Raw genomic sequence first — 27,285 nt, forward strand, 5'->3', positions numbered from 1 at the left:
AATTTAAATATTATTCCTTTTGCTGCTTATCCTATTTTTATATTTTATATAAAAATATTTTATATTGCTGTTTATACACTTTTACATAGGCGTGTTGCACTGCTATTTGCATGAAAGGTGCAAATCTAATTGAATTAATTGATTGGTTTAAGTGAAGTGATAAGTGAAGTGATTGTCACTTGTGATACACAGCAGCACAGCACACGGTGCACACAGTGAAATTTGTCCTCTGCATTTAACCCATCATCCTTAGTGAGCAGTGGGCAGCCATGACAGGTGCCCAGGGAGCAGTGTGTGGGGACCTCAGTGGCACCTTGGCGGATCGGTATTCGAACCGGCAACCTTCTGATTACGGGGCCGCTAGGCCACCACTGCCCCTTAAGGACAAAACTATGACTTTTTTTGGGGAAAATTGCACACCTCACATGAACAAATGCATAAGCATAAGCAACATTACCGGCCACTTTTCAATGTTTGATCAACGCTTTGTTGCCGCTTTCATTGTTCCAGTGCAGTGAAGTGAAGAGAATGTCCCAGCATGTCCCAAATGCCATAATGTTGGGGTGTGGAACCTGGGATTTATTTAGCCCCAACTAAACCTGCGCCCAGAAACATGCTGAATCTGGGAACCTCAGTAGGTTGGGTTTTTCCAGCTGCCTATTCAGTCCTTTGCTACTTATCTTACCTTCTAAATAAATCCAAGGATCCACACCCCAACATTGTGGCACTTGGGACATGCTGGGACATTCTCTTCACTTCACTGCACTGGAAAAATGAAAGCGGCAACAAAGTGTTGATCAAACATTGAAAAGTGGCCAAGAATGTTGCTTACGCTTATGCATTTGTTCATATGAGGTGTGCAATTTTCAAAAAAAAAGTCATAGTTTTGTCCTTAAACATTGACATAAAGTGCATGAAATGACAGAGCTGAGAGATCAGAAGAAAAATAGGGAGAGTTTGAGGGTAAATGAGCGACAGATAGAGAGAGGCTGCAATTGGTATTTCACCAGTGGCAGAGTGCTATTACTGCTTTGGTTTTATTGATCGGGGGTTACGAACACTAACTCATGAGATCGCCCCTTTCAACTGGAGTTTCATCAATCATGTCTTTTCTGATGCAGCGACAGCCTGAATATCTGTCTGTCTTTGAGAAGTCAATCTCTTTTTTTTTATTTATAAAGTGTGCATCAGAGCATATCACAAACTGAAGTAAAAATATGATTATTGTATTTTTTTATTTTCAGTCAAATTCAGCTTGGAAAGGAATACTGTCACGGTGGGCTGGACATTGCGAGGAAGGAGGACGCATACTCACGACTTCAGACGACAGGGGTTTAATACAGACTGCACACGACAAGGGAACATCAACACACAATGACCCGACGACGAACAGACACGAACAGCTTTATACAATTATATAAATATACAACAGGTGAGCACGATCAGGGAACATTACACAAGACTAACATGAAACTCCGGAGTAACCCCTGCCAGTACGGATCATGACAAATACATTTGACACCAAAAAGACATTTAGTTGTAATCTTAATCTTAGTCTTTAAGGGACTTTGGATGACCTAGCGGTTAAGGAAGCGGCCCCATAATCAGAAGGTTGCCGAAGATTCGAAGGTTCGAATCCCGAGCTAAGCAAAAGCACCATCCCCACACACTGCTCCCCGGACGACTTTCATGCCTGCCCACTGCTCACCAAGGGTGATGGTTAAATGCAGAGGGCACATTTTGTTGTGTCACCATGTACTTTGCTGCAGTGTATCACTTCACTTTCACTTATAGTATTATACTAAATTTATGCAGTACACTAAAGTAACTCAAAATAATCTGCGAATATGTGGACACATTTTGTCTGCTGTGTTGAATATAACTTATGAAAGAGCAAATAGGTACTTAGGGGATTAAATACGATTCTGACAAAAAATAAAATTATAGCTTGTTTAATTTCTGACTGTTTACGTAGCATCATTACGTTGTTCACCAAAACAGTTCTTGCCCCATATATTGATTTAAGGTAACATTGTTGAATCTTAGCAGATGGTGCAAAAGTTTCACAGGGGAATTAAAAGGAAGAACCAGGGCAAGGCTAAAGCCAAGGTAGGGCGAACTGGCAAAAATTTCAGCATAGCAAACCAACTAAGTACGATCCAACTAAAGCAAATGGCAATATAGATCAACTGTCTTCTATTGTGTTTGAATACAACAACAAGCGGAACAGATGAAAGGTTTGCTGAGTGAAGTGTCCACACTTGTCGCTAGATGTGACGATCAAAACATTGAGAGATGTTAGCTAGGCGACTTTCCAGACTTTTGCCTCTAAATTAATGCCAGTTCAATTCTAAGAGCGGTGTTAATTGCTGAAGTTGTTAATTTAGCTGCATTTTCTCTCCTTTCCTTTTGAAGCTTGGTTGCCAATTAAACTAAAACTCCAAAGTGAGAGATCGAAGCGTAAACACAGTAAAATGGCAGCTGCGCCGCGATTTTTCAAGCCCCAGGAGTCTTTAACCTGAGACTGATGCTTCATTTAACTGACAGCATCCAGATTTGGCAACTTTTGTTCATACATTTAGAGGGATTTTGTTAAGTACTACATTTGGAGTTAAAAAATTTCTTTTTCCATCACTATATATTGTGTTATACACATAAAAATGCTGGGATATCAAATTTAACTGTAAATACTAAAAAATCCATTTGACCAAAATTTTTACTTTTAGAGAAATCACTCAAAAGTTAGATATCACTAGCTGATCACTAGGTCACTAGGTTTACCCTGTTTAAAAAAAAAGCTGAATATATTGAATTCGCTGTCAGTTCTTTTATCATTACCAGACATGGCCCATTCTTTTCAAATGTTATGCCAAGTCATCACTGTTGGCATAGCAACTTGACAAAGGTCAACATGACACCGTAAACTGGCATCTGGTCTCAAAACATTTTAAATGACACTTGCTGTGACTTGATACCATAGTGGTCTTGTAAAGTAAATTGAATTGCGTGTTCTATTGTGAAGTCAAATGCTTTTCTCTGTCACTGTATTATGCTATTTCATCTGCTCACCACATATGATAACTTCCATTCCTCTAAGTGATGCGTCATCATATCTACCAGATAATATCTACCAGATAATTGATGTGAGATTAAACCAATGTGCTTTATACTGAGGGGTAACGTGATGTTTGTCATCACCCAAGATGCATTGCCACTTTTTATGTTTTGATGTACTGGTCCCCATTAAAATGTAAAATGTAAGTTCTCCAACAATGGTGAGTTTTTTTTCTTAGTCACATAACTATTTTCAGCATTCAGAAAGATATAATCAATGCCTTACTTTGTGTTAGTCATTTTACTGACTTACTTTGCATTGACTAAAATCTGCATTCACAAGACTGTTTAATGTCTTCAAATCAAGGTCACAGTGTGCCCAATGTGTGAAATATCCTTACACTCATCAGCAAAATGATGCAATGATGTACAGATAAACAACAACATTGACCATATAGATCCAGTATTGGCAGAATGAACAGAAACTCTTTGAAAATGGCTTAGAAGGTTTCAGAGGTCCTCAGAAATACAGGAATGACTTGCCTGGCACATTATCTGGGGCTTATTAAATTACACAAAGGCTGAAGAGTCATTATTTAAATCTATTTTTCCAATGGCAACAACAATAAAAGTTAATGCCATAAACCTGTAAATTAGGTTTAACTCATACAATTATGTAACTCCTAAAATACTTTCTTTAACAAACAGACTGTTGCTGTCAGTTTGACAGTTGAATTGCAGATATCCTTTTTTGCATAGGCAAACTGCCCAAGAAAAAGCAATTCTCCCAAATTACTTTGGCTCAGAACGTTCAGTGGATGCATTCAAATTGTGGGCAATATGTTGGCATGCAACCTTTTTGAATTTAATGGGATCATCACTTCTAGGGATTGGAAATGGAAATTAATGCTCAGTGATAGCAAAATACATTTTTCCATCCCATTTGTTATTCCATAAATTGCTCTGTGGCCATATATACACAGACACAAACCCTGGTCAGCCGCAATATTAAAATCCCAGGCCTAATTTTATATAGATTCTCCTCACTCTGACCCAGGGATAAACTCAACATTGCACATTACAGCCCTTCAAGTCCTGTGGTGAGTTGGAGCGTCCATGGATTGGACTTTCCATAGATGCTCTAGCAGCCTGAGATCTGTGGAATTTGGAAGCCTAGTCAACATTGTTCACTCCTTTGCTAGTTCCTCAAAGCATTAACTTTTTTTTGCAGGCCTGATTGTGCCAGGGGCATCATATCGTCTACTCCAGCTTTTCTTCTTCCCATAGTGCATCCTGCTGCCACGTCTTCCCCGGGCAAGCAATTCGCACACACCCTGCTGTGATTTGTCAGACCAGGGCACCTTCTTCCACCGCTTCCATGATTCAGTACCGACATCCAAACTTTTGGCATTTTTGGGGCTGCCCTGGGGTTTGCACTGTCTCTATTTATGTATATGCAGCCCCAAACAAAGCAAGCCATGATGCAACGTGTGTTCAGACACCTTTCAGTCATGACCAGAATAAAATATTCAGCAATCTGCGCAATTGTAGCTGCTCTGTGCAATCGTACCAGAATAACTCCATATGAGTTATCTCAATGAACCTTTGGCAAACATTACCCTTTCTTTCTCTGCATCTCTGGTTTGTCTTCCTTGGAACACTTTTGTACTTTTTTGCATGCCACTGTGGGACCTAATGTTCAGCATTCTTTGCTTATCAGATTTGCCATGTAGTTTTACAGTTACAGATAAAATACAAAAATGAAAAAATTATAATGTAACAGTGGTTCCGTTATTAATCTGCCCAATAATGCTGCCCAATTGGGGATTACTGTGGTTCAGTAAATGAAATTACATATTGTGTCATGCCAAATCAATACATGGAGATAATTTATTCTCCTTTCTACTGTAACTACAGGAATTCTGAGCTCATGAAAATTGCATTTTTGTTAAAGCAGCTATTATAGTGAAGAGTATGGTTTCAATTGAGTATCCAACAAAAAATGTCAATTGTCAGAAAAAAATGGGAACAACCCATCTTATCAAAAAGGTGCTGAGGGTGCATTTGTGTGTGACAGCTATGGCCTCTGACTGCCTCCTTCTTCCCCGTTTCTCTTCCTCTCCCCATCTGAACGTGGCAGATAAGCCCGAGATACTGTAAAGGGGTGATAATACACCGCTGCCGAGCCTGGGAAATATCTGCATTGATGCCGTAATTGCAGTAGCGTTTACTCCACCCTGGACGGACACCAGGTGCGCCCAGCAAGACTTGCGTGCAAGATGGCTGATACGATCGAGCCGGATCAGCCTGTTGTCACGAGTTCACAGTAATTAACACTCCAGATGGCTTTTATAAATTCATATGCTCCCGGGTGACAGTAAATGTTGAAGGTTTGTGACGTCACTGGTGAATCTATTCATGCTAATTGGTGTGATTCACTGAGCAGATGTTCCTGCTTCTTATATGTAAATACAGGTAGACGGTCCTCTAAAAAATTAACAATGCACATTGTAGTGCACAGTTTTCTAAAGCTAGATTGTTATTAAATGCACAATATATATTTTTTGGAGGCTTGTCACTGATGGCTCATATTTTCTGTCATACAGCAATAGAGGAAAGGCTGGCTTAATTATCTCTGTTTGTTCGTCCACCCCAAGAAGCAAACCCCCAGATATTGCAAATGCTTTAGGTGAATGCGTTCCATACGCACGCTATACTAATTGCACTGAGAGCAGGGAAGTGCCATTGTTGAGGCAGAATTAGATGGATGATTGTGGGCCGAGCGAGCCAATCTCGGGCTGGTTTGTTTATTGGGTAAGTACAATCGCCGAGTTCCTCCTGGGCTCTGTCTGGAATGAGAACACGGTGGTGTGTCTGCATCATATAGATAGAAAAATCAATGTAAGAGCACTGATTTCCGAAATTCAATTAAATGACAGACTTCTTCTCCAAGTAAAGGGAAAAATTACACAGGCTTCAATCCAATCAGAAGGTAATATTTTTGCTGATTGCTTAAGTCTTTAGAAGTCACGCAATAAATATTCATATTGGCATAGCATTTCAGGATACAAAGTTGAAATTAAATGGCATTGCACAAAAGTACATTCTTCATTTAACATATTGTATATGTGTTGAGCTTAGTTATTGCATTAATAAAACAAAATAGAATTTCGATAGTGCTAGTAATAATAGGGCATATAAGATATTATTGTATTATTTACATACATGCATATTTATCTAAATAAAGCATTATATAACATAAAACTATTTGTTTTTATGAATACAGAAAAATGTAAAAAGTCAAACACACTTTTTGCAATGAATTACTTGTGACAGTGTGTGAACTGTGAACCTTGTCACATGGTAATTTGCTAAAAAAAAAATTTCAAATTCAAATTTTATTTGTCACATACACAGTCATACACAATATGATATGCAGTGAAATGCTTTTAAAAGAATACATGGTTTTAATAGCCACAATAAATAAAAAGCCATTTTTTGTTTTAATGTAGACTTTATTTAGCTGTACTTCTTCACTTCTGTTTATTATGAGTGAATGTGCCACCAGGACTGCTACTCAATTGTGTTGTAGTCTGGGCAAAGACAATAAAGGAATCTATCAATCTATAACCAGCTACGTGGAGTGAGAGCTAACATGTGAACAGTTCCCCCTGTGGGCCCACGGGTCAATATCTAATTTTATTCTCAGCTAAGCCTTCAGTCAGAGCACCGAAAGCTGGGGAGAGAAGGATCTCGGCTCATTGTGGGTCGTAAGCATTCCTAAATCCCCCTTTCCCAAATGCATCATCTGTTCATGTCAAAATTAATATATATATATATATATATGTAAACTTTTTTTTTTTGTAGCGCATTCATGACAGTTTGAGTAAAGACGTTGGGCTCCGAAAAAAAAAAAAAAAAGCAGAGAGTTCGCAGAGCCTGTAATACAAATCATCATGCTGCCAGTGTCGGAAAAACTTTCACCTCAAACGCCGGAGTCCGTCTGGCCCGGGGCCTTTTTTGCATTCTGGCTGCGTGTGCTTGCGGTCGCGGAATAACTCTTGTATACAAGCTGTCGACGGCTCACAGAGACAGTGGGCCTTTGATAACCGGCACAGCCTTTGTTAAATGAATATGACGCTTCCCTACGCGCACCGAGACAGTGCAGATTAGCTGAGCTGCGCAGACACAGAGAGATTTCTCATTTGGGGCGCAGGCAGCGGGGGGCCTTTGAGATGCCCGCCGTCTTTGAGCGGGACGGCCTTTGAAAGTTCCTCCTCCTTTTCAAACACGGCGGAGAATGTGCCCCTGCGAAGGTGAAAACAGACGCGTCTTCATCGCCATTCTGGTTCAGTTCACTCGCACGACGCGACATTGATAATACTGGTGGCTTTTTTTTTTTTTTTTTGGGGGGGGTCCCATGTAGATAAATAAATAACACTGGGTGAGGGTGAAAACGTGTGCACCGTCTCCTAAATTATCAGTGATATGCTGTCAATGGAAATTTGTTGCCAATGACAACAGTGCATTGTGAGAGGGGAGAGAGAGAGAGAGTGAGACCGAGAGAAAACTCTTCCACCCCCTGTTGAGAGGCAAAGATGTTTCCTCGTCCTGTTATATTCTCAAGGTAACCAATTAACTGTGGTTTACACCATGACAATCGTATGGTGCATAGAGAACCAGTCGAACGAAATGAGGCAAAAGAAGAAAATATAATGACGGTAAAATGAATACAAGGATACAAGGTGCAGTTGCAGGCGCAGGCAAACATGACACACAAGGGCTACGGACCAAATAAGTGACCACTCTTAGTTATGAAGATAATTCACTCAATTCCGGCAATTAAATTACAAACCAGGCAAAAAGATGTCTTGCAGCGTGAGGGTTTTAATCAAGCGCCACTAAACTGTACCCAGCATGGTGTCTGAACCATTACAGTGCATTAAATAATGAAAGGAGCTGGATGGATGATTAGAAAGTGGGCTGCTGTGGAAGCGTATGACGCTGACATTGTGGAATGTCACATAAGATGCCAGGACGTGGAGGACAGGGGGACAGCAGTTTCATTGGAGGCTTCTGTAGCTTTTTTTTTTTTTTTTTACCAGCACGCTTGTATTCAGGATTAACCCACCACTGCTGCACAATACTGTAGTCATGATGAATAGATTCTGATCGGCTGTATGTTCTTTCATATTGATTTCAAATAAGGCACTGCTGTTCTCAGACTTTTTACAATGATTACCACCCTCGAAAATAACATTTGGCTCTTCAAGTAGCACTGTTATGAGATGAGATGATCCTTTATAAGTCCCACATGTGGGAAATTTACATTGTCACAGCAAATCAAATAGCATAAAGACTTTGACCTGAAAAAAATCAAAAATGATATTTTAGTTTACACAGAGGTCATTTTAAACCCAGCCTCTCGAGTACCACTGTCTGAGAACATGCTGAGGATTCAGCATATTAAAAAAAAAAAATATATATATATATATATATATATATATATATATATATATATATATATAATTTCAACATAAAATCTCTTTTTTCCCCTAAAAAAAAATAAATATATATATATATATATAATGTGTGTGTGTGTGTGTGTGTGTGTGTGTGTATATATATATATATATATATATATATACACACACACACACACACACACACATATATATATATATATTTTTTTTTTTTTAGGGGAAAAAAGAGATTTTATGTTGAAATTATTTTGATTTAGTACATATTTCATATTTCCTGTCTGTGGAAAAGCTTAATAAATTATCTTACTTATGTATTAACAAAGCCTTTTTCAGTGACCACAGTATCAGTAGCTTTTGCATGCCTCTATACTACACTTTATAACAGGACAGGCAAATTGTCAAGAGCCACTATCAGAATTTGTGTCTTTGCTAGTGTTGGTAGATAATGGACCATCTACAAACTAGCACAAGCTACACAACATACAGTGCAACATACAAGCTAAAGTACATACAGATATGCTGAAATGTTAATTTTGTCTTTTTCTCATATGCATTCTCATGCATTGTCCTTGCACATTTGTTATAATGGGTAATGAATAAGGTGGTGTCAAACCAACTATAGCATCTCTGTTATGCCTGAAAGTGCATGTGCCACTTTCCAAAAGTATAAAAAGTTTCTTCCTGAGACGTCCCAGGCCATTGGGCAATCACAGCCAGTGCAGAGACACCTAACTAAGGGGTCCTGAGTAATGTCTGCTGAAGCCAGTTCGGCAGCACCAACTAGGTTCTTTTGTGTTTAAAATAAAACCCTTTTTGCCCCGATGTACTGCTTAAGAGTCTTTTCCCCCCTTAGGCCCGTGACACTCCACTTATGTGCTGGTGAAAGAAGCCAGTCAGAAAGTATCAAGTATCCTTAACATAATATCGTGCACTTGTGAGCAGATGCAAATTATTTTTATTTAAATTGTCATTGAATTTTTTGGCTAGCGTGCCAGTATGTCAGGGCTGTGCGATACTCACCATGAAGTGGCTCGTATGAGGAATTGAAAAGAAGCAGGACAGGAAATTTCAGAAAAGAACAATGACATCTGCTGATGAAAGCTCAGACACAAGAGAATTAAAAAAAAAACCTGAAAGTATCCCGTGTTGTGCCCCTGTCGTCGATTCTGTTAACGAGTGAAAGGCAATATGATTTTTATAATTTTTTTTTTAGCCCCCTCCCCAAACCTGACTCAGATAATCACTACTAAACCAATTTGCTCCTGGTCCTGGAAAATTATTGGCAGGCTAAAATGCATAATTGCACGATGAATTCAGAATTTCACTTAGGTGATGAAACGTGGGCAGGTTATTGATCTGCGAGGTTATGCTGCCCAGGAGCACCCAGCGCTACATTAAAGTGATGAGTTTATAATTTGCCAACTGTTTGCTTCTCTCCCCGAGAACAGGCATCTCAAGAGTAGTCAACAATTTGCATGCATTATGCAAACGGGCTATGGGATAAACGGTGTAAATGATGCAAAATAAAAAAAAGGTAATTAATACTAGGAGGAACACAAACGGTTACTCGGGCACACGCTTGTGTGTTTACTTGAGGAAACTGGGGATTTGCAAAGGTTCCATGCGCCTGCCGGCCTTGGCACTTAATCCGTTTTTTGAACCCGAGAAAACTCTTGACGGTTTGTCTGTCAGTACTGTCGGGGCGTGAAACGCGAGGGGAACTAATGACGCCGTCTCGGGAAACTCGCCCACAAATTTCCCCATTTTGTGCCCAATTAGAGTTCAATTACGGGTTGAGCCCACTTTTCAGAAGCAAATTTGCCGTAACCCTGGACATTGTTTTTACTGACTTATGCACTTGCAGTGGCTGAAGTTCTCTCTCTCTCTCTCTCTCTCGTTTGATGTACCCTTCCTCGAAGAAAGAACGGGATCGCAACGAGGCATTCTGGTGAGATGAAAGTGTAATTATCTGCGAAAAGGGAGAAAGGATCAGCGTTAATTAGGCCCCGGCCAAATCTGTGCAGGAAGAATTCGCGCATTGTGAGGGATGGCACCCGTATCTCTTCGGTGACTGCAGCAAGAGTAATGATGGCGGCAAGTGTGGCAGATGCACGTTACCGTGATTCATTGGGGCCAGGTCAAAATGCTGTGTGGGAGTGAGCGAGAAAAAAAAAAGAGAGAGAGCGAGAGAGAGAGAAAGAGTGAGCCCGGGGGCAGCTCCTCATTTTAAAGAACCCGCTTCTCGCTCCCCGTACTGCTGAGTGACTTTTATTAAGCTTACCACCGCAGCAGGGGGTCTTGGGAGAACAGGCCTTTCATGTTGCCCAGCCCCCCTGCTGCAAAGGAAATATGTCCGCAGCGGAATTAAAACCTAATCACAAAGAGCCACTGTCCGGAAGCACTGTTTGTGATTCGAACCCCTTCTCTGAACATTCACCCACGTGGCAGAAATGGCCTGAGAGTTTTAAGAGACACTTAGATCAGGATCTGTCATAAAACACACCTCAAGATGAGGAATGGCTCATTATATTTCATATAAACATTTTTCTTATTAAATACAAGTGTTGGCCGTGTGCTGATCGCGGAACTAAAATAAACTGGGGACAAGTGACATTCAGGACATATAGTAAGTTTATGTGGTAGTAGCCTAGTGGGTAACACACTCGCCTATGAACCGGAAGACCCAGGTTCAAATCCCGCGTACTACCATTGTGTCCCTGAGCAAGACACTTAACCCTAAGTTGCTCCAGGGGGACTGTCCCCTGAAACTACTGATTGTAAGTCGCTCTGGATAAGGGCGTCTGATAAATGCCGTAAATGTAAATGTTATGTTTTATTTTGGTCTGACTAATACACATATATACATATACATATACATATACATATATATACATATATATATATATATATATATATATATATAATTTTTTTTATTTTTTTTTTAGGCAGGCTCTGATGCTAATTGCATTTAACAGTCATGCACTAATAGCTAATGACCTTGGCAGACAGCCTTCAAAAGAAAATACGTTGCAGACAGTTCGCACCACAGCAAAACATTAACTGCCGGGAACAAAGATTCACTTCCATGGGAGACCAATAGCGACTCAATTAAATCAACTCCCTGCTGCTCAGGTTCTCTGTGGCGTTCGACCGAATAGCCCTGCTAAGCTCCTCTCATCTTAAAAAAGATATAGAGATAATTATGCCCTTAATTGCAAACTTCAGTTAAGCCCTGACTCGAGCCCGCCATCTTGGAGACATCTTTAAGCATCCTGGCTGTTAGTTCTCTCCACAGGGGCATAATGGACTCATAATCCACCACTGGGGACATGTAGACACACTCTTAACAGTTAGAGAAAGGACATCATCCTTCACTCTTTCTTCCCCATGTCTGGGAATAGCAGATCTGCATGAGGCGTGGGCGTGTGGCCGGCACGCGAGGACACGTGCATTTGGCCGGCCGCCGTTTTTTTTGTTGCACACAGGCACTAAGTAAACCAGGAGACATACTCTGCAGGAAGGGTGAGACAGACACATGCCCAATTCCAAGAGCCGCTGGAGCGCCAGCCACTTTGGTCGATGTGTGATTTATTGCAAGGGGACTCTATTAAGTATTGATTAAGCTGCATTTTGGCAAAGAAGTGTCACAGTGCAGCGAGTGTCACTTAATGGCAGTAAATTGTTACCTGTGCAGATGGAGTCTAGCCAAAGTGACTCGATATCTATACACCTTTAAAAGCAACTAAACACAGTCGGCCTACATTACTATCGGAGTTTGGCAAAAAAGTGGTACACCAATTTATAAAGGTATTCAGATTACATACAAAATACATGTTTAAAATACTATAGTTAAATTTCTACTTTGTACTCTCATTCCTTAACCGTTTTAATCATTATTAGGGTCATGTGTGCCGGAGGTCATCTTAGGGTGGGGTCTCACCCTGGACTGGGTGACAGCCAATCACAGGCATATCAGCATCAATATGAATAAAATTTATTTTTATGAACATTTATAATGTCAGTTATTACTGATTGTCATGCACATTCACATTTGAGAATGCAAAGTGGCCTGGCCTGTGGTTTTTTGGACTAATTAAATATAATAGTCAAAATATTATTGTTTATTGACTTCCATATCCACATTAAAGCTTGCAAACAAATTTAATGATCAAGTAATAAAAAGTAAGTATTCTTATTTATTTTTTAAGTAACTGTATTCTAAATACTGGTCTGAATACTTCACTTTTTTGTGTTCTGTGTTTGTTTTCTGCTACAACTGTGCTTAGAACTGTCATAATTCTTTTGAAACTTTGTAGTTCTTAGTCAGAATCCGGAAAACATCATTTAGATTCATATTGTAGCAGTAATGATCAAACATGCTGGTTCATTTGAGATCTTTATGTCATAATATCTACTTAAATCTTTAATCTTGTTGTGGGTAAAGCAATGGCATTGGACTCTTATATAACATCCCTCTTTTGGGCCTTCTGAAAAAAAATAAAAAAAGAAGTTCGCTTTATCTGCTAGATAAACAGCCAAAGCGTGCGGGAAAATATGACTCTTTGAAGTGGCTGGTGGGTGTGTGTGGAAGGCAGACGCTGATGGAGTCCTTAATTGCGAACTTCACTCACGCCGTGAGCTGAACCCCGCCATCTTGGAGACATCGGTATCGCATCACGGCTGTTATCTCTCGACGCAGTGATATAATGGAGTCGTAATCCTGCACTGGGGACGCGTAGACCTACTTTTAATAAGCACAAGGAGGACGTCCTGCTTCACTCTCGTGCAAAGACGCCATTTCCTGTATGAGATGTGGTGAAGAACTGAGAAGTGATTTCGAGGTCACCGTCTAGCTAAATGGTATAATGAAGCTTATAATGAAAGGAAACTTGCCCAGATGTAGTTTTACGGTCTCATAAAACATATAATACCTCTGCATAGAATTATTCACTTTTCTCCTGTAGGTCTTTGTGAATTTGTACACTAGTATGAAGCAGATTGTGGTTGGGAAGAGGATACAATTTCCCCTTAAACTGTTCACTCGAGCTGGCGGGGATGGACTATTGAATTTTGGAAGCGCCTGCCACTTCGACATTGTTTCTGGTCATCCATGGCCAGGGTGGCCGAACCGTGTCATTCCGGTCTTCTTTTCGTTTTTTTTATTAGGGCTAATTTCCATATCGTTGCCCCTGTAAGAATGGACATCGCAGGAGCCTGTTTTTGCATTGCATAACAGATGTCTGCAGGGGGAAGTGTGACATTCCTGTGTCGATGGTTGAGGGTGAAGATTCGACACCCCGGTTTTTACATGTCTTTGTCCGACATCAACGTGCGAAGTATCAGCCGTCAGGACCGCCCACCCTCTTTGTCTTCACCAAATGGGAGGCACCGGGGGCGTGACATCAGAAACAACAGGTTCTGATTGGTCAGTGACAACTTCCTGTAGGCCAGTGACAACTTCCTGTAGGCCAGTGACAACTTCCTGTAGGCCAGGGGTATAAAAGTCTGCGCACATGTGGAAAAGGGACTCTGAGCTATCTTGCTCAGGGGGGTTTCCCTCGGAAGCCGGAAGGCTTCCGAGACTTTTATCTTCCCTTCTCTTTCTCTTCTCCCTCTTTACTCTTTCTTCTCATGTTTACTTTCTCTGTAACCTTGGTACCTTTTTACATTCAATATTCACATGTAACTACAATAATTATTTACCGGTGTTAATAAATTAGAAACTGTTGAATACAGTGCTTTGTGTGGAGGGAGAAAGAGTTTTTTCTACACACTCTATTCTCTTCTCCCACACCACATGGTCTTCATGGTCTTTTTTACACCCCCATTTTGGGGCAGCGGTGGCCTAGAGGTTAAGGAAGCGGCCGCGTAATCAGAAGGTTGCCGGTTCGAATCCCGGTCTGCCAAGGTGCCACTGAGGTGCTACTGAGCAAAGCACCGTCCCCACACACTGCTCCCCGGGCGCCTGTCATGGCTGCCCACTGCTCACTCAGGGTGATGGGTTAAATGCAGAGGACAAATTTCACTGTGTGCACCGTGTGCTGTGCTGCTGTGTATCACATGTGACAATCACTTCACTTTTCAGTGGCTCACCAGCACAAACCGGAATCCAGAGTGTCGGCTGGGATGCAATAAATCCTTTTTCTTTTTCCTCAGAAAAATCACAGCATGTACACGACCCTGTGGCATCAGGCACGTGCGTCGTTACCTTGACGAATCACTTTGGTCTTAACGATCGTGGAAATGGCCACTGACTGATCATCCGTCTCCACAGCATCCGCGCGCATGTTGCCGAGATCGCGACCCCTGTCGACTCTTGGCCCCGCCGGCGCGGGCCGCCTTGTCCGCGCCTTGTACTGTGGCGCATTGTGCAACGCCGCAGCTGTTCGGATTGTCCCCCGGTGCGGTGACAGCCCTGTCGAATCGCGGCCTCTTTGTGGAGGATCCCGGCAGCTTACGCTTCGGAGGCGCTCCAACATGCATTAACCGGCAGTGATTTGGCCCGAGACGCCGTCGCGCAGGGGCTGCGCAAACATCCATAACTCCTGCAGAATGGTGTTTGCCGTTCATCCCCATTTGCACCGAAGGCAAAAACTCACAAAGTGCCATTACGATAGCACTATTTGCGCAACGTCCATCATGACTCCACCAAAGCGTCTGTGTGTTGATGGTTTATGCACTGATGAACATCCAGACGAGATTCTGTAATGTATAATACATTACAGATACGATAGCCAAACCCAAAATGTCATTAGCAGCCAAGAGCACTCACGGACACTGGGAGCTAATGGGATCTCGGTACGATCCACCTCCACGGCAGGCATTTTGTGTGACGTGGTTAAAAAAAAATGTCACAAGCAAGCAAAATAGAACAAAATATAACAAGTTTACAGGTTCACGCTCTACAGAACAACAAGTAAGAGAATTATTAATGTGCAAAGACTACGATCGCTGTAGCACTGAAATGTGGAGATATACCTTTAGATTCATCATTTACATTTACAGCATTTATCAGACGCCCTTATCCAGAGCGACTTACAATCAGTAGTTACAGGGACAGTCCCCCCCCCTGGAGACACTCAGTGTCTTGCTCAGGGACACAATGGTAGTAAGTGTGATTTGAACCTGAGTCTTCTGGTTCATAGGCGAGTGTGTTACCTGGGTTTGGTTTGGTTCTGCAGGTCAATATTACACACTGGTAACTTGCTAATAATGGGAGAAAATAATGACCATTCTGTCACAGACTGAATAAACAGGTATTATTGCCTGGCAGGTAAAATTTTGAGCATATTTGGTTTTAAACATTCAATTCACACGATTGAAATATGAAAGTATTAGAGGGTGAAGTCTGGCCAGAGCTCTTCATTAAACCCTTGGTTTTATTTGGTCAGGATTTCATTTGCATTTCATTTTACATTTCACAAATATTTAACATCCACATGTTTGAGGTCTACAGTTAAACTCTGCACCAAGCCAGAATTTTAGGGAAACGTTATTGGCCGACATTTCCTAATTCCATATTACTATTGTATTTGGCTGTTGTCATGCTTTTTTCTTCGAAACCCTGTCCGGGAGCTATAAAACACTGAGCAGAGCACTCTCGGGCTGTTTTATTACCCAGTCCGTGGTGGGTTTTCTGGTGTTGTGGGCTATCAATTCTGAGCTGCAGCATCAGATTTCATTTTTTTATTATTTATTATGAATATTTACAGTCAGAAAAGCTGCAACCCACATCTGTGCCAATAGGGAAGGTGACTGATTTTGTTATTCTGAATTTTGTCTGGCTATGATGGGTGGGTGGTAGTGGCCTAGCCACTGGGTAACACACTGCAAAGTCACAGGTTCAAACCCCACTTACTACCATTGTGTCCCTCAGCAAGACCACTTGAGTGTCTCCAGGGGGACTGTCCCTGTAACTACTGACAGTAAATCGCTCTGGATAAGGGCATCCGATAAATGTCATTTCATTGTATTATTTTAGCATTTACACATACAATAATCTCTTTGCCTGAAACGTATTACATGATTAAAACGTATTATATGAAATAATTTATACTCAAGTGTTAGAGAACACTGTGAGTCAATATCAGGTAGGACGCTGGTGATGCTGGTTTCAGGCATCTTGGTGAAAGAGCTTCGAACGAACCAACCTATAATAAGGAAAGAAAGAAAAATCCACCATGAGATGATTTAGCAGAACCAAGGGCCAGCAGGAGATTTAAAACCCACAAATGTCACTGAGTGAGGGCAGCTGTGCGGCGAGAGGTTTGGACACAAATTGCTCTTGAGCTCTGTAATGACGGTCAGTAATCACTCGACGCTTACGGTGCCGGTCCTTACAGCCAAAGGTGACAATCAAGTAGTGACTCTGGTGGGAGGGTTATCTTTTTACCTGGGACAATTTACATAACCTCCTCTGACCCAGATCCACAGTCCTATTTTATACAAAATGATATAAACTAAGATGCGTCTTCAAGAATCCCAACTGAACCAAGGTGTTAGTGTCTGCTGGATTAATAAGAGATATTTACAATTTAGGTTTATGGTTTAAAGGCTTTATTGCACAATCCTACTTAGTACAACACTACAACAAGATTGTGCTACTGGCCACCACCCCTCATTGCAAAATGCCATAATCAAGAACAGAAATTTGTAAGGTAGTACAACAATAATAAAAAAATATAAATACACATGATGCGTAAAAAATCTGTTAAAGAGTGTGCAAAACCAGTTGAATAAGAGAGGTGGTGTACTGGTATGAATTCTAGTATTGTAGATGTAGTAGCAGCAGAGCAGATACAGTATGTCTATTTGCAGTTTGCGTGTTAATAAATGCTTATGAAAACTGTCACTCATTCTATTAGTTCTTGACCTCAGCACCCTGAATCTCCTGCCAGAGGGCAGCATCTGAAACACCCTATTTATATCATATTGTCATTTTCTATGTGTGTGTGTGTGTGTGTGTGTGTGTGTGTGTGTGTGTGTGTGTGTGTGTGTATATATATATATATATATATATATATAGACAGATAGATAGATAGACACACACACACACACACACCTAAGATAATAGGCATTATAAAAACATACACATGTATTTGATACAGGTTCCCTGGATGTGCAGGTGTATTTTGTTTCTGAGGGCATTGCATGATGCTCAAGGACGACTGGGTCAGGTCTGTTTGAGATGCAATATCTACCATGAGGATTAATGATGTTTTTTTTTTTCTTGGATGAAAGAACAGTCCTGAAGTTCTGAAACACATTGGCTGTTATTTATCTTCACCAAGCGAGACATTCACCGCATTTTCCAGACTGATATGAGCAATTGTGCACATTTAAACATGAACATTTGTCGTCCAGATAAATTTTAATAGAATGCTGACAGCATGAGAGACTGACTGTTAGAATAAACATTATGTTTTCAGTAATAATGTATTTTGCACACAAAACGTTCACGTAAACATAAAAAAAACATAATAGTAACAATTGTTAAGATTACAGAAGAACTCCATGCCCCTTTGTTTTATTCATTAAGATTCATCCATATAAATGTGGAGATGACTGGACGTCTATGGGACTCCGTGTATTCCTCAGGTAGAAGATGCTTTGGCCTGCAGCTTTAACTCAAGCTTCTTGTGTAAAAACCATGCTGACAGGCCCTTTGTCATCAGTAAAAGGAAACATGGCAATAGACAGCGTGAGGTTCCGTCTAATTCGGTTCCATACGCTGGCGCTCAAAACAATAACCACAAAAGGCGTCTGCGCTGCATGCTCTCACACATCTCCCAGATCCGTGGACGTGTTGTCGCTGCGATTCACAGAGAGCTGAGTGCTGTGGAATTATTTTTTTTTACTCGAATAATTTCCTCCCAATCTAAAACATTTTGCTAATAGATCATTGCGCTTACGCATGGTCGTGCACTGCATGTCGACGGAGGGATCTTCTGAAGATACGAACGAAGAGATTTTAGCAGTATATTGCCCAACACTGCGTGTATGCAGGTGCCATTAAAAGGGCAGATTTCATCCAGTAGAGGGCACAGCTGATGGTGCTGAAACAGGCGCTCGGCAGAAACACTTAGGGAAATAACTTTTATAGTGTTGCTCATTATAATTTTTTTTTCTTTTTTATGAATGCGTCATGTTCATTCAGTTGAAATGAGTCTTGGGTTTGGACAAACTTGCAGCTGTCGAGTTGTAAACAACTTTCCTAAAGGCAGTAAATACTGTAGTTAATTTACTCAGTTGCATCTGCCAAATCATTCCATAAAAAAATTTATTTCATGAGCATAAGAGAAATGCATTTTTTGATGACTGGGTTTAATAATGTACGATTTACATTTAATAAGAGGGAGAAGGAGGGGGCATCATCATCATCATCCTGCAACCCATTAGGATGGAAATGGTTCATCTTAGAATAAAAGCGATCACCCCCAATCACTTGTGCATTGATCTGCAGTGAATCTCCACCCTGCGGGGCCAGCGAACCCACATTTCTTGAAACAGAACATTCAAGCTCATTCTATACTGGTGTTTCTCTCTTTTTTTTCTTATGAAAATGTATTTATGGCAGATTCATATAAAAAAAATAAAAAGTTTTAAAAAATGACCTGATTGAGAGTTATTTGATTTATTGCTCGCAATTGTCATCCAGGCAAAAGCTGGTCATGTGACACTGACAATGTAAACAGTGTGCTGACATTGTCACTTCCAGCCTGTTTGGTGCAATCATTTATGAACTGGTTTAAATGTATTACCTGCCAATAATCAAGATTCAAAGCATTTGAAAGTATTTCAAAATATCAATCAATATCAATATCCTTTATCCCCTTTTCCTACCTGTAATGCTTGATAAGGATCCTCCATGGAACTCCATTGAGTTCACTCAACTCAATCCATTCACCGGGCAGCAGTCCATTACACTGTCTGTCAAGCGGCAAAGCGCTTTTCTGATAGATATTGCATGGCCCGTGTGACGGGGGGGAGGCTTTTCACGGTGCGCTCGGGATTTCGTGACAGCGCGCGGCTCTAAGCGACGCTTGCCTAGTGAGATTGCTCGGCCGCAGCAGGTGGCCCGAGAGGCTGCGCCCGTCTCCTGCTGAGCCCCAGCCTGCCAACTTTAGCTGATGGTTCAGATCTCTTCAGGTTCCCACAGTCACCACTCCGCTTTTTTTTTTTTTTTGCTTTCTTCCTCCTCCTCCGTTTTGACCCCGCCTTTAGGCCGGCTGAAGAGGGAGAGTGTGTCTTTTTTTTTTTCTTTTTTTTATGCCTTTGTAATTAATGCTGCTCCGTTCTGGCTGCTCCTTCGCCTTGTTAGCAGGGACAAATGAGGTCTGGATTCAGCCAAATATTCACAGAGAGCAAAATTATTCCTGGATGATACTATAGACGTGTATAGATGTGTGTAATGGTGTAAAAACACGGCTGCACAGTTATTAAGGTCAAGGGTCATGGGAAATATGCTAATTTCATTTACAGCATTTATCAGGCGGCCTTATCCAGAGCAACTTCCAATCAGTAGTGACAGGGACAGTCCCCCTGGAGACACTCACGGTTAAGTGTCTTCCTCAGGGACACGATGTTAGTAAGTGGTGCTCGAACCTGATTTGAACTTATTGCGGTTTCTTGTGGACAGATGAAGTCTGTATAAGTCACAACCCCTTTGTACTTTTTTAACATAATTAGTCATGTGAAGACCAATTAATAATAGTTCATTTCAGTAAGATGGATAACTGGATAATAAACAAGATGATGCAACAGTCACCACAGTGGAGTTGCAATTTCAATTAATAAAATATATATATATATATTCACCACATAACACCGCGTCTTATTCAACTATTTTTCTGGAGAAAGTTTTGACGCCCGTGAGGGACAAGAGAGAATGGAGGGATCATTTAATGAGAAGACTGTGCAACATTGAGAAATACTATTCAAGCTCCCTGAAAGTGAGTTGGATTGTTTTTTTTTAATCACACTGTCATGACAGCGATCGGCGACGTTATTTATGATCATACGGCTCTGAGTTATCAACATGTTAAGTTTGCAGAGCAGAAGAGTCGTAGGAAGAGGCGTGTAGCTGACCATATTTCTTCCACAGCTTCTGCATCTGAGGCGGTCACTCAGGATTATTAGCTTTTGTCCAAATGTTTTATTTTTGGCCTTTGCAGTTGAACATTTTCTATTAAAATGAACCATTTAATTGCTATTTTGTTATATACAGTTTAAATAAATAAATAAATCATGTTAAATAGCTGCATTTTTATTTGGTGTTAATACTGTAGTAGATACAGTAAAGTAAAAGGCACATTAAATTGAATATTGGTGATTGATCAGGACCAATTTGTGCAGCTGTGGCTCCGGTGCACGGCGCGTAACAGATGTCGCCACGGCGGGCGGGGCGGGGTGGGGGGAAGAAGCGTGGGGCAGCGTGGGAGGAAAAAAAAGGGGGGGGGTCCCGATCGGAGCCCGGAGCCCCGAGGGCGCACGACCGTCGCCGCGGCGGCGCGACGCACGTACGGCCGGTGCCGCGCGTGCGCGCGCGCGCAAAACCTCCCCGTTCCCGAGCCGAGAGACGGTCCACTCCACCCCTGCGGCGGCGCGCACCGGATCGGTACGACCGCCCCCCCCCCCACACACTTCATCCGACCCCCCCCCGCCGCCGCGCACGTGCGTCGGACGCAGACCGGCTGTCTGCGTTTCGGTGAGAGACTTTACGCATCGAACCCGGCGCTCCTGGGTTTTTTTTTTTTTTTTGGCGCAGGAATTTGCCCCCACGGAGAAAAATAAAAAAGACCGAGACCCACGCGACTGCGGGAAACGTCCGTCCGTCCACGCCGAGAGAGTTACGCGTGACCGGTGGCGACTCTCAAGTCGGTCGAAGTTCACCGGGTCACCGATGGGATCGTAAAGCCGGCCGTCGTGCGCCGTCCCGACCGGAGGAGGTAAGCGTTCCCGTTCACGCCACTTCCATCCATCACCCTTCCCGCTCAAACTTACTTACGATGCAGCTCGTGTCTGCGCGCAGGACGAACCGGGAGTTCGAGCCCGGCGACCAGGTGACCGGAGTCCGCGTCGCGCTGTCGGCGTCGGGAACAGCGACCTTGCGCGCGCTCGTGCGTCAGTGATAATAATAACGATAATAATAATAATAATGATACAAAATAAAAACGAATAAAAATCCAGCTCGTCGCGACACGAGGATTCTTGTCGCGATGCAGCGTGCGGGCGACGCGTCTCCGTCCCGCCGCGCCGCGACTTCCCCCTCCGACGGTGCAGGAAGAACCGAGAGAACCGAGAGAACCGAGAGAACCGAGGCGCAGGAACAGGTTGCTCGGCACGGATCGCGTCAAACGTTGTCGGGTGACACGGCGTGCGCGACAAATGGCGACAGATCCACGCGCGCCGCGCACACGTTGTTTCGTCGCCGCTACTTTTCACGGGGGGACGAGACGGTAAAATAAGAGAGGAAACCGGACTTCAGCGGCGCGATCCGGCAGGCTGCGTGGGGAGGCCGGGTGGGTCTCCGCGGAACAGTTGCAAAATAATCCACGCCGCCACGCAACTTGCTCAGACGTGTTTTTATACAGGACGGTAAAACGGGGCGAATGCATCTGGGGTACCACTTTAAGCTCTTTCGTTTCTGCTTGTGGATCTTAACGTGATCCGTGGAAAGTAATGATGATGAAGGTGATTTTTTATTTTTTTTTATGGCATCACACCTTATGAAATATAGCCAAAGGCGGGTCGTTATGTTTCATGACCGCCGGGCATCAGGGGACGGCCGCTGTCACCAAGGTCATCCGAAATGGGTGTCCCCTCGGTGAAATAACGTGTTCAGGGCTCATTACGCGTGCGGCCCATTAGGCACCGTCAGGTCCGTGGCGGACGCGTAATTGAGAGGATCGGTCCTGCCGAGGTGTGGCAGGGTCGTGTGACACATCAGGCCCCACGCCGCGTCCACCTGCTCGCTCGTCCTCTCCCACACCCACCTCCTCCGCTCCCTCGCCAGCGTGAGTGACGGCGAACACAGAAATGTGTTACATTTACGTTTACGGCATTTATCAGACGCCCTTATCCAGAGCGACCGACTTACAATCAGTAGTTACAGGGACAGTCCCCCCCTGGAGCAACTTGGGGTTAAGTGTCTTGCTCAGGGACACAATGGTAGTAAGTGGGGTTTGAACCTGGGTCTCCTGGTTCATAGGCGAGTGTGTTACCCACTAGGCTACAACCACCCTGTTCGTCTAGACGTTTTGCAGTAGGCCTTTTATTAAAACGTGCTCCTCGTGCTTTTATAAATCGGTATCGTTTTTTTAAAATCTTATATCTGATCTGACGTGAATGTTGGTGAATTAGTGGAGAGGATCGTACATGCGCCTCCGAGTCCCGAAATTGGGATCAGAGGTCAGGAATCCGCCACTGTTGTTGTTTTTATTTTTGATCCCCCCCCGCCACGTGCAGAGAGGGAATAGATAACCGCGCCGCTGCCTTTTGTGTTTCATCCTCGGCCTTGTGCGGTCTGTGGTGCGGATGTAGTAACCCGGGCGGATGAGGAGACGTTAATTGCCCTGGCGTCCTCCTTCCGGCCCCCAACCATCGGCCGGGTTCTCCGGACTGTCCAGGAGAAGAGCGGAGCTGAAAATACTGCACATACATCCATAACTAGTCATTTCAGGCAAGGTCTGCATGTCGTGGACAGATGTATCTAGTCGTCGTTGCATGCGGAGGGTCACGATTCATACATGGTGTCACCTGAATGTGAACTTTTATCATTTGAACAACGCAAAAACCTCATAGCCATCCTCGGCCTCGTATGCCCGCATGGCCCGCCACGTTCGTAACTGTTCATGCAGCGTGAAGGTTCATCTCCTTTGAGAACGTTATGCCGTACGCGCTTGACGCTTAACGATCCAATTTAGAGCTCACGTGGCCAAGCTGGGCCTTTGGACTGGCCGGCGACTTCAGTGGCACTTTTCTTTTGCCGTAATTGCGGCGAGCCGCCGGCGGGCGAGTGAAAGCGAGCGAGGCTCGTCAGCGTTGCCGGAGTGGACCGGCGCCGCAAGTTCCACCGTCTCTCCGACTCCATTAATTATTTATGAATATCCTTTAATTGCTTACTAATTATTGTTAGTGAAGTGTCAGGGCGGATAATTAATGACTCTAGTGAGTGTGTAATGTGCTGTCGATTACAGGCACAAAATTGGGGCCTCGAGCGGAGCGTCTCGAGCGATCGGGCAGGCGCTCTCCGGAGACGACTTTCTGCGTTTCTTCTGAAGCCCCCAAATGTAGCTTCTGTTTTCATGCTTTTTGAGTTGCAAATTATATTGTCATTACACAGATAACAATGCACTGGAGTTTCAATATTTCACATGTAAAGAGCAATTAAGTGGAAATTAAGTAAATATTCCAACTAGGAAATTAGCTAATGTTTGGATACTAGAGTAATAGCGCAGTAAGAAGTCTATATGAATCTATATGAGTCGTCTCTTTTGCTGCTTTGTTCACTATTGAGAAGCTGAGACTGTCTAAGACGCACCAAAGTAAGTACCAAACTTTGGTAGTGTGTAAATATAAATATATATATACACATCCCCACAATTATCCACGTGTGTGTATTGTCACAGGTTTTAACAGAAAAGGAGCGAAAAGCCATTTTTACTTGTTGCATTCAGAGAGTTAACCCTGTGTTGGGTTCTATCGTTCTATGGAAGGAAGCTTTGGAGCGGGGAAGCAGTCCTTTCGGTGTTTATTCAATGAGGTATAATTTACCACCTCAGAGATTAGATTGATAATCAATAGGAAACGCCCCCGTGTTGAACCCAGGGAACGCGATCGGGAATCGAGGACGTGTCGCGGACCAGCGAACATCCCTTTTCTTCCTCACCGCCAAACCCAGACAGAGACCAGAGGCACAGATGTCATTTATCTGGATGGTTTCCGCTCATCGGTTAACCTCACAACTTTCCAGTGACGTCCGAAGTTGCGTAAAAACAGTAGATCTCGTACACTGCGTCGTTACGTATTCATACCAAAAAAGCGTTATTTGTTATGCAGTGTGTTATTTCCCTCTGTAGACGTTCGTCATGTTACGCCGTACATCTTACGGCTTTGAAGTTGGCAGACCGCAGCGAGACGAGTCCTGCCCTAGTTTGCAGTTTATTTTTTAAAAGGCGGCGACTTCATCGCACCCAATCAGCACGTGAACGCGGCTTTGAAATTATTTATGCACAGCCACCGTTCTGCAGCCCTGTGCACTTAATTGGCCGTGGGCAGTGCGGTGGGGGTTTGGCGGACAATGGTGTGTATTTGGCACGATAAGTAGTTTATTTCAATCCTTGAACAAATTTCATACATTTTTTTTTTTTTGCGCCCTTATGTTGTTTGCCTGATAATAGTACAGGGAAGCAGGTGGAGGCGCCACTCACTTTATGGGCATCATTCGCATAATAATAATAATTATTATTATTATTATTTGAAGATTTGAGTTTCTGAGGTCTGGTTTTATGGTTAGTTACTGTAAAGGTACCTATAAATATTTCCCACAGTTGTTAAATGTGATAATCTCCAACATATAAATCTGAATGTATAAAAGTGAGTGTATGTGTCTTTGAGAGAGAGAGAGAGAGAGAGACTTAATTTATCAAGCTGCTGTGTGTGCACCGGCGAAAGAGAATCCATCTCTGAGTGTGCATGTATATATATTAATGTATATTTTTTTTCGGGGTGGACATGTGTTGCATAATTCATGCGGGTGGCAGCTTCGTGGACACATGCACGCGCAGCACGACAGTGAACAGAGTCACAGCTGGACACGTCACCGGCACGGCGGTCTAATGCATTCAAATGTGGTCAATAAAAAAGACCCTAAAGCGGACTTCGGTAATAAAGCGAGCATGTTTTTCCGTTCAGGGAATATTTCTACAGCCTAATTAGTGTTAGAGGCAGAATTAACCGTGAGGGTAACTTGCAAAGCGGGCCTTTAGTGGGTCTGTCGCGGTACCAACGCCTTTCTTCTTCTCTCCGCTCCCTTGCTCACGCTGTCCGGCACGGTGGGATGGGCGAGGGTCTTGCACCCCTGGCACCAGAGGCCCGCGATTCGCCACAGGCAGGCTGCGGGAGCCCGCTCGCTCCCACACAACAGCCCTGTGCCGCTGGAACCGGGGGATTTGCATTAATGTCCCGCGATGGGAAGCGCCAAAGGACACCGGCCTTGCCAGGATGGATGGTTTATGTTTTGGGGAAGTGGAGATGAAAAGTTTTTTTTTTTTTTTTTTTTTTAATTGTTCCAGCTCCATCGGCTATACGATGTCGCCATGACGACTGTTTATCGCCTCGATCGGCTTGTGAATCATTACGGAAACGTAGCGGGCGCTGTGCAAAGTGGTGCTTGTACACGAGAGGAGCGTCGTGAACAGAAGAGCACAACAGATGAAATTAGTATGCGGGCGCCAGGCTTTACTCTTTCCTCTGTCTAAGAGTTTCTGCCAGCGTGTCTTTGCAATTAGCCAGTTTTTCGGGACGCTGGCGGGAGCTTCGCAGGGCTTCTCCCCCTGCAGTTGTTTCTGCAGTTTCATGGGAGCGGGTGGGTTCGGGCACAGACCTGATTAAAACAGTGTCAGCAGAATGGGTTTGGTGTGTGTGTGTGTGTGTGTCGTTTGCTTAGGGTGAAATTTGAATCTTTCTCGCCACCAGAGGGGTAAAGAGCCCCCGGGATCAACGTCAGGGAGTTTTCGGTTTTATCTTTTTTTAATAAAGGCTCTGATCTCTCTGCATTGTGGTGCCGTGTTTTTGTGACCTACATTTTCCCATAAAAGGCAGATAGGAGTAGAATAAAAAGACCATTTAAAGCCCAAATTAGGTCAGCCCTCCCTCTTTTTTTATTTTTAATAATACACACATCCTGTTAAAAGTTAAATGTTATTGATAATGTGCATGTGGCAATGGTGAATCGAGTGCATGGCGCATGAATTGCGAAGGATCAAAGTGTGTTTTTGAAGCTATATGCTCTCATTGAAGACAACAGCCTGGAGACCATCTGAGAGTTGGAGCTTTTTATAAAGGCACAGAAGGTTACATCAGGTTCTTTGACGACTGACTTTTGGAAATGTTCTATTTTGCCCATTTATCCATTTTTTAAGCTTTTGGTCCAACTTAAATGCTGAACTGAAAAGAATTACGGTTTTTCTATTGCAGAACATGTATATCATATATTATTGGACAATTGTGCAGTTTTTAGTTTAATGTAATTTCTTTATCAACTATTCATAGTGACTTTTTGTAGTGGTCATATCTCAGGAAAAGAATTTCTCGGTTGTTCATTAAATCACAATTCTTTTTGCTTCGAATCCAGAACTGAGTGTCAAAAAATTGTCAAATTTCACAAAGAAGTCAGTTCTTTGATGGGATGAAAGCAGCGTAACACCAAGTATTGTTCTGATTAGACATACTTTCATCCGCTGCTGAGCGTGGTGCAAACCACGCCGTTTAACCATTTGCAAAATGCGAACAAGCCTTTTAACAGATGCTTTTGTTATGTTTAAAGTTTTATGAATGTTTTGTTCCATTTTCATTTCCCACTTCGACATAATGCAAATTGATCTAAATTTTTGATGCGATATTCATTAGAGGTTATTTAGGAAAGTGTACGAAAAAAAAAAAAAAAAAAACTTTTACAGGCATGGTGCCAGCACCCTTGTTGTAAAATTCACTCTGAGAATATCCTTTGGGGTTTAGCCATACTACC

The 27,285-nt window shown here is 42.8% G+C and overlaps 1 protein-coding gene across 7 annotated transcripts in view; it reads left to right on the plus strand.

Annotated features, from left to right (window-relative positions):
- Nucleotides 1-20,429: 20,429 nt before the first annotated feature.
- LOC114767867 (teneurin-3) overlaps nt 20,430-27,285 on the plus strand; it is a 96,300-nt gene continuing 89,444 nt past the window's right edge. For 3 of the 7 annotated variants that reach the window (XM_028959704.1, XM_028959709.1, XM_028959708.1), the window contains exons 1-2: nt 20,430-20,488; nt 21,304-21,484. The gene's annotated coding sequence lies outside the window, so the exon portion shown is untranslated. Of the gene's footprint in view, nt 20,489-21,298; nt 21,485-22,044; nt 22,058-27,285 lie in introns of those variants that run through there. The other 4 variants (XM_028959707.1, XM_028959711.1, XM_028959705.1 and 1 more) reach the window with 3 other exon arrangements.

The sequence above is a fragment of the Denticeps clupeoides genome, chromosome 18 (assembly GCF_900700375.1).
Source record: "Denticeps clupeoides chromosome 18, fDenClu1.1, whole genome shotgun sequence".
Classification (NCBI taxonomy): domain Eukaryota; kingdom Metazoa; phylum Chordata; class Actinopteri; order Clupeiformes; family Denticipitidae; genus Denticeps; species Denticeps clupeoides.